Here is an 8,702-nt window from a genome sequence, read left to right on the forward strand (position 1 = left end):
GGGGGGGGGGGTGTTAGAGTAACATAGGTAGTAGATACTGTATCATGTTTAATGATATCCTACTTTGTGTCATGCATGGCAATAAATATGATTATCTATGATATTGTGCACTATAAAGGTAGTATCATGCACATGACACTAGTATATGATACTTTCCACTATGAGTAGGCTAAGTGCATATAGAAATTAAGGAGACCATATGTAGAATGTTATTAGTCTTGATCACCGTATGACGAGAGATAAGCATTTTTTCCTACTTTAAAGTGTGTTGAAAAGATAGAAATACACTTTTTTGTGGACAAATTTTAAACCTAAATGTACACTCTTCACCGAAAGGAGGGAGTAGTATCTAACTTCTTTTCATTTGCTATTCGTCATTGCCTGAAAACTAATTTGTCGTAGCTCATTCCGCGCAAAACTCCGAGCCTAAGATGGAGGCCTGTGGATTTTAAAGAGGTCGAACCAGGAGCGGCCCGGAGTTGCAGAACACGGAGAAATGGCGGAACCGGTGGAGGGAGGGTCAGAGGTTGACGAGTTCGAGTGTTGTGGGTGTGCTGGGGAGGGGGAGGGATGGTGCAGAGGTCATCGGCATGGATTGTGGCGGGGTTTAGAAGGAATCGGACGGCTGCTCAGGCAGGGCGGGAGCATGTGATTGGGCCGAAGTCAGGGCAGTTAGATGAATAGTATCAAAGGAAGCGAGGAAGATGTCCTCAGATTTGACTCGAACAGCTGGCCATTGACTGAATGATTTTTTTGAGGCACCTCATGTGTGACGCCCGGATAATTAAGCTATAGTAAACTCTTGCTAATCATGCCAGGTCATCATAATTAAACTTTTGCTAAACTTTATTTGTTCCAAACCGAGATCAAATTCAAATTCAAATAACAAGTCAAATTATTATTTCATTAAACTATCAAATAAAAATGTTCGATGGGTGGCAAATATTCACTAAATAATGAACATGTTGGAACCAACCTCATTTGGTTTCCCAAATTGCCCCTCGAATTCATTTAGTGGAATAACAAGATTAAATAAGAGCAATTTAATTCAACTATAAATTAGAACGGTTCCAATTGGCCTCAAACTTTTCGCGCAACCTTATAGTGTTGGCTAGGAATTATGTGCAAAGTTTCATAATAAACAAAAATCACTTGGCAGCTAAAAATAAATAGAAAAGTATAAATAAAAAGAAAAGAAAAAATAACAAAAAAGTTAAAGAGAGAACCGCCCCCCCACCGGGCCATGGCCCAGCTGGCCTCTAGGCAACCAGGCTGGCCCGACCGGTGCCTACCGCCTCTCTGGGGCGATCAAACCCTACTGACCCCCTCCCCACGACCCCTACTCCTTCCCCCGATCCCCATTTCTCCTCCCCCCCCACGCTCCCTTCTCCCTCTCTGGATCTTGGGGGCGCCCGACGCGCCCGCTGTTGGGGATTGTTGCAAAAATTAAAAAAATTCTATGCATCACCAAGATCAATCTATGAAGTAACTAGCAACGAGAGGGGAGTGCATCTTCATACCCTTGAAGATCGCGAGTCGGAAGCGTTGCAAGAACGTGGTTGGAGGAGTCGTACACGTAGTGATTCAGATCGCGGTCGAATCCGATCTGAGCACCGAACAACGGTGCCTCCGCGTTCAACACACATGCAGCCCGGTGACGTCTCCTGCGCCTTGGTCCAGCAAGGAGGAGGGAGAGGTTGAGGAAGAAGGCTCCAACAACATCACGACGGCGTGGTGGTGATGGAGTGGCAGTTCTCCGGCAGGGCTTCGCCAAGCTCACGCGGAGGAGGAGAGGTGTTGGGGAGGGGAGGGGCTGCGCCTTGGATGTTGTGTTGCAGCCCTCCCCTCGCCCCTCTATTTATAGGGAGAAGGGGGAAGGGGGCGGCCCCTCTAGATGAGATCTAGAGGGGGGGCGGCCAAGGGGGAGGGGGCTTGCCCCCCAAGCAAGGGGGGCGCCCCCCTTTAGGGTTCCCCCAAACCCTAGGCGCATGGGCCCTAGGGGGAATGGCGCCCAGCCCACTAGGGGCTGGTTCCCTTCCACCTACAGCCCATAAGGCCCTCCAGGGCAGGTGGACCCCTGGAACCCCTCCGGTGGTCCCGGTACAATACCGGTATACCCCCGAATATTTCCAGTGACCGTATGATGACTTCCCATATATAAATCTTCACCTACGGACTATTCTGGAACTCCTCGTGACGTCCGAGATCTCATCCGGGACTCCGAACAACATTCGGTAATCACATACAAATCTTCCTAATAACCCTAGCGTCATCGAACCTTAAGTGTGTAGACCCTACGTGTTCCGGAACCATGCTAACATGACCGAGACAACTCTCCGGCCAATAACGAACAGCGGGATCTGGATACCAATGTTGGCTCCCACATGTTCCATGATGATCTCATCGGATGAACCATGATGTCGAGGATTCAAGCAATCCCATATACAATTCTCTTTGTCAATCGGTACGTTACTTGCCCGAGATTCGATCGTCGGTATCCAATACCTCGTTCAATCTCGTTACCGGCAAGTCACTTTACTCGTTGCGTAACACATCATCCCGTGACCAACCCTTAGTCACATTGAGCTCATTACGATGATGTCTTACCGAGTGAGCCCAGAGATACCTCTCCGTCATACGGAATGACAAATCCCAGTCTCGATTCATGCCAACCCAACAGACACTTTCAGAGATACCCGTAGTGCACCTTTATAGTCATCCAGTTACGTTGTGACGTTTGGCACACCCAAAGTATTCCTACAGTATCCGGGAGTTGCACAATCTCATGGTCTAAGGAAAAGATACTTGACATTAGAAAAGCTTTAGCAGACGAACTACACAATCTTGCGCTATGCTTAGGATTGGGTCTTGTCCATCACATCATTCTCCTAATGATGTGATCCCGTTATCAATGACATCCAATGTCCATGGTCAGGAAACCGTAACCATCTGTTGATCAACGAGCTAGTCAACTAGAGGCTCACTAGGGACATGTTGTGGTCTATGTATTCACACATGTATTACGATTTTCGGATAACACAATTATAGCATGAACAATAGACAATTATCATGAACAAGGAAATATAATAATAACCATTTTATTATTGCCTCTAGGGCATATTTCCAACAGTCTCCCACTTGCACTAAAGTCAATAATCTAGTTACATTGTGATGAATCGAACACCCATAGAGTTCTGGTGTTGATCATGTTTTGCTCGAGGAAGAGGTTTAGTCAACGGATCTGTGACATTCAGGTCCATATGCACTTTATAAGTATCTATGTCTCCATTTTGAACATTTTCACGAATGGAGTTGAAGCGACGCTTGATATGCCTGGTCTTCCTGTGAAACCTGGGATCCTTGGCAAGGGCAATAGCTCCAGTGTTGTCACAGAAGAGAGTCATCGGGCCTGACGCATTGGGAATAACTCCTAGGTCGGTAATGAACTCCTTCATCTAGATTGCTTCTTGTGCTGCCTCCGAGGCTGCCATGTACTCCGCTTCACATGTAGATCCCGCCATGATGCTTTGCTTGCAACTACACCAGTTGACTGCCCCACCATTCAAAATATACACGTATCCGGTTTGTGACTTGGAGTCATCCAAATCTGTGTCGAAGCTAGCATCGACGTAACCCTTTACGATGAGCTCTTCGTCACCTCCATAAACAAGAAACATATCCTTAGTCCTTTTCAGGTACTTCAGGATATTCTTGACCGATGTCTAGTGTTCCATGCCAGGATTACTTTGGTACCTTCCTACCAAACTCACGGCAAGGTTTACATCAGGTCTGGTACACAACATGGCATACATAATAGACCCTATGGACGAGGCATAGGGGACGACACTAATCTTTTCTCTATCTTCTGCCGTGGTCGGGCATTGAGCCGTGCTCAATCTCATACCTTGCAATATAGGCAAGAACCCCTTCTTGGACTGATCCATATTGAACTTTTCAATATCTTGTCAAGGTACTTACTTTGTGAAAGACCAATGAGGCGTCTCGATCTATCTCTACAGATCTTGATGCCTAATATATAAGCAGCTTCTCCAAGGTCCTTCATTGAAAAACACTTGTTCAAGTAGGCCTTTATGCTTTCCAAGAATTCGATATCATTTCCCATCAATAGTATGTCATCCACAAATAATATGAGAAATGCTACAGAGCTCCCACTCACTTTCTTGTAAACACAGACTTCTCCATAAGTCTGTGTAAACCCAAACGCTTTGATCATCTCATCAAATCGAATGTTCCAACTCCGAGAGGCTTGCACCAGCCCATAGATTGAGCGTTGGAGCTTGCACACCTTGTCAGGATTCTTAGGATTGACAAAACCTTCCAGCTGCGTCATATACAATTCTTCCTTAAGGAAACCATTAAGGAATGCCGTTTTGACGTCCATTTGCCATATCTCATAATCATAGAATGCGGCAATTGCTAACATGATTCGGACGGACTTCAGCTTCACTACGGGTGAGAAAGTCTCATCGTAGTCAACCCCTTGAACTTGTCGATAACCCTTAGCAACAAGCCGGGCCTTATAGATGGTCACATTACCATCCGTGTCTGTTTTCTTCTTAAAGATCCATTTATTCTCTATGGCTTGCCGATCAACGGGCAAGTTAGTCAAAGTCCATACTTCGTTTTCATACATGGATCCTATCTCGGATTTCATGGCTTCCATCCATTTGTTGGAATCTGGGCCCGCCATCGCTTCTTCATAGTTCGAAGGTTCACCATTGTCTAACAGCATGATTTCCAGGACAGGGTTGCCGTACCACTCTGGTGCGGAACGTGTCCTTGTGGACCTATGAAGTTCAGTAGCAACTTGATCTGAAGTTTCATGATCATCATCATTAACTTCCTCTCTAGTCGGTGCAGGCACCTCAGGAACATTTTCTTGAGCTGCGCCACTCTCCGGTTCAAGAGGCAATACTTCATCAAGTTCTACTTTCCTCCCACTTACTTCTTTCGAGAGAAACTCTTTCTCTAGAAAGGATCCATTCTTGGCAACAAAGATCTTGCCTTTGGATTTGAGGTAGAAGGTATACCCAATAGTTTCTTTAGGGTATCCTATGAAGACGCATTTTTCCGATTTGGGTTCGAGCTTTTCAGGTTGAAGTTTCTTGACATAAGCATCGCATCCCCAAACTTTCAGAAACGACAGCTTAGGTTTCTTACCAAACCATAATTCATACGGTGTCGTCTTAATGGATTTCGACGGAGCCCTATTTAAAGTTAATGCGGCAGTCTCAATAGCATAACCCCAAAATGACAGCGGTAGATCAGTAAGAGACATCATAGATTGTACCATATCCAATAGAGTGCGATTACGATGTTCGGACACACCATTACGCTGAGGTGTTCCAGGCGGCCTGAGTTGTGAAACAATTCCGTATTTCCTTAAGTGCGTGCCAAATTCGTGACTCAAATATTCTCCCCCATGATGTGATCGTAAGAACTTTATTTTCCTATCACGTTGATTCTCAACCTCACTCTGAAATTCCTTGAACTTTTCAAAGGTCTCAGACTTGTGTTTCATTAAGTAGACATACCCATATCTACTCAAGTCATCAGTGAGGGTGAGAACATAACGATAGCCACCGTGAGCCTCAACACTCATTGGACCGCACACATCAGTATGTATGGTTTCCAATAAGTTGGTTGCTCGCTCCATTGTTCCGGAGAACGGAGTCTTGGTCATTTTGCCCATGAGGCATGGTTCACACGTGTCAAATGATTCATAATCAAGAGACTCCAAAAGTACATCTGCATGGAGTTTCTTCATGCGTTTGACACCAATGTGACCAAGGCGGCAGTGCCACAAGTATGTGGGACTATCATTATCAACCTTACATCTTTTGGCATTCACACTATGAATATGTGTAACATCACGTTCGAGATTAAATAAGAATAAACCATTGACCAGCGGGGCATGACCATAAAACATGTCTCTCATATAAATAGAACAACCATTATTCTCAGATTTAAATGATTAGCCATCTCGCATTAAACGAGATCCAGATACAATGTTCATGCTCAAAGCTGGTACTAAATAACAATTATCGAGGTTTAAAACTAATCCCGTAGGTAAATGTAGAGGTAGCGTGCCGACGGCGATCACATCGATCTTGGAACCATTCCCGACGCGCATCGTCACCTCGTCCTTTGCCAGTCTCATTTATTCCGCAGTTCCTGTTTTGAGTTATAAATATGAGCAACTGCACCGGTATCAAATACCCAGGAGCTACTACGAGCGCTGGTTAGGTACACATCAATAACATGTATATCACATATACCTTTGGCATTGCTGGCCTTCTTATCCGCTAAGTACTTGGGGCAGTTCCGCTTCCAGTGACCGTTTCCCTTGCAATAAAAGCACTCAGTCTCAGGCTTGGGTCCATTCTTTGGCTTCTTCCCGGCAGCTTGCTTACCGGGCGCGGCAACTCCCTTGCCGTCCTTCTTGAAATTCTTTTTACCCTTGCCTTTCTTGAACTTAGTAGTTTTATTCACCATCAACACTTGATGTTCCTTTTTGATCTCCACCTCCGCTGATTTCAGCATTGAATATACCTCAGGAATGGTGTTTTCCATCCCCTGCATATTGAAGTTCATCACAAAGCTCTTGTAGCTAGGTGGGAGTGACTAAAGGATTCTGTCAAGGACCGCATCATCAGGGAGATTAACTCCCAGCTGAGACAAGCGGTTGTGCAACCCAGACATTTTGAGTATGTGCTCGCTGACGGAACTATTTTCCTCCATCTTACAACTGTAGAACCTGTCGGAGACTTCATATCTCTCGACCCGGGCATGAGCTTGTAAAACCATTTTCAGCTCTTGGAACATCTCATATGCTCCGTGTTGCTCAAAACGCTTTTGGAGCCCCGGTTCTAAGCTGTAAAGCATGCCGCACTGAACCAGGGAGTAATCATAACTATGCGTCTGCCAAGCGTTCATAACGTCTTGTTCTGCTGGGAAAACAGGTGCTTCACCTAGCGGTGCATCAAGGACATATGCTTTCCTGGCAGCTATGAGGATAATCCTCAGGTTACGGACCCAGTCCGTGTAGTTGCTGCCATCGTCTTTCAGCTTGGGTTTCTCTAGGAACACGTTGAAGTTGAGGGAAACATTAGCGTGGGCCATTTGATCTACAAGACATATTGCAAAGAATTTTAGACTATGTTCATGATAATTAAGTTCATCTAATCAAATTATTTAATAAACTCCCACTCAGATAGACATCCCTCTAATCATCTAAGTGATACATGATCCGATTCAACTAGGCCGTGTCCGATCATCACGTGAGACGGAGTAGTCATCATCGGTGAACATCTTCATGTTGATCGTATCTTCTATAAGACTCATGTTCGACCTTTTGGTTTTCCGTGTTCCGAGGCCATGTCTGTACATGCTAGGCTCGTCAAGTCAACCGAAGTGTATTATGTGTGTAAATCTGGCTTGCACCCGTTGTATGCGAACGTTAGAACCTATCACACCCGATCATCACGTGGTGCTTCGGAACAACAGACCTTAGCAACGGTGCACAGTTAGGGGGAACACTTTCTTGAAATTATTGCGAGGGATCATCTTATTTATGCTACCATCGTTCTAAGAAAATAAGATGTAAAACATGATAAACATCACATGCAATCAAATAGCGACATGACATGGCCAATATCATTTTTCTCCTTTTGATCTCCATCTTCGGGGCTTCATGAAGTTGTCTCGCCAACTATTACTTCTACTACTATGGCTAACGGTTAGCAATAAAGTAAAGTAATTACATGACGTTTATGTTGACACGCAGGTCATAAATAAATTAAGACAACTCCTATGGCTCCTGTCGGTTGTCATACTCATCGACATGCAAGTCGTGATTCCTATTACAAGAACATGATCAATCTCATACATCACATATATCATTCATCACATCCTTTTGGCCATATCACATCACACGGCATTGAAGGAAATATGCCCTAGAGGCAATAATAAAGTTATTATTTATTTCCTTATATCATGATAAATGTTTATTATTCATGCTAGAATTGTATTAACCGGAAACATAATACATGTGTGAATACATAGACAAACAGAGTGTCACTAGTATGCCTCTACTTGACTAGCTCATTAATCAAAGATGGTTATGTTTCCTAACCATAGACAAAGAGTTGTTATTTGATTAATGGGATCACATCATTAGATGAATGATCTGATTGACTTGACCCATTCCATTAGCTTAGCACCCGATCGTTTAGTGTGTTGCTATTGCTTTCTTCATGACTTATACATGTTCCTATGACTATGAGATTATGCAACTCCCGTTTGCCGGAGGAACACTTTGGGTGCTACCAAACGTCACAACGTAACTGGGTGATTATAAAGGAGCATTACAGGTATCTCCAAAGGTAGATGTTGGGTTGGCGTATTTCGAGATTAGGATTTGTCACTCCGATTGTCGGAGAGGTATCTCTGGGCCCTCTCGGTAATGCACATCACTTAAGCCTTGCAAGCATTGCAACTAATGAGTTAGTTGCGGGATGATGTATTACAGAACGAGTAAAGAGACTTGCCGGTAACGAGATTGAACTGGGTATTGGAATACCGACGATCGAATCTCGGGCAAGTAACATACCGATGACAAAGGGAACAACGTATGTTGTTATGCGGTCTGACCGATAAAGATCTTCGTAGAATATGTAGGA

The sequence above is a fragment of the Triticum dicoccoides genome, chromosome 2A, assembly GCF_002162155.2.
Source record: "Triticum dicoccoides isolate Atlit2015 ecotype Zavitan chromosome 2A, WEW_v2.0, whole genome shotgun sequence".
Taxonomy (NCBI): domain Eukaryota; kingdom Viridiplantae; phylum Streptophyta; class Magnoliopsida; order Poales; family Poaceae; genus Triticum; species Triticum dicoccoides.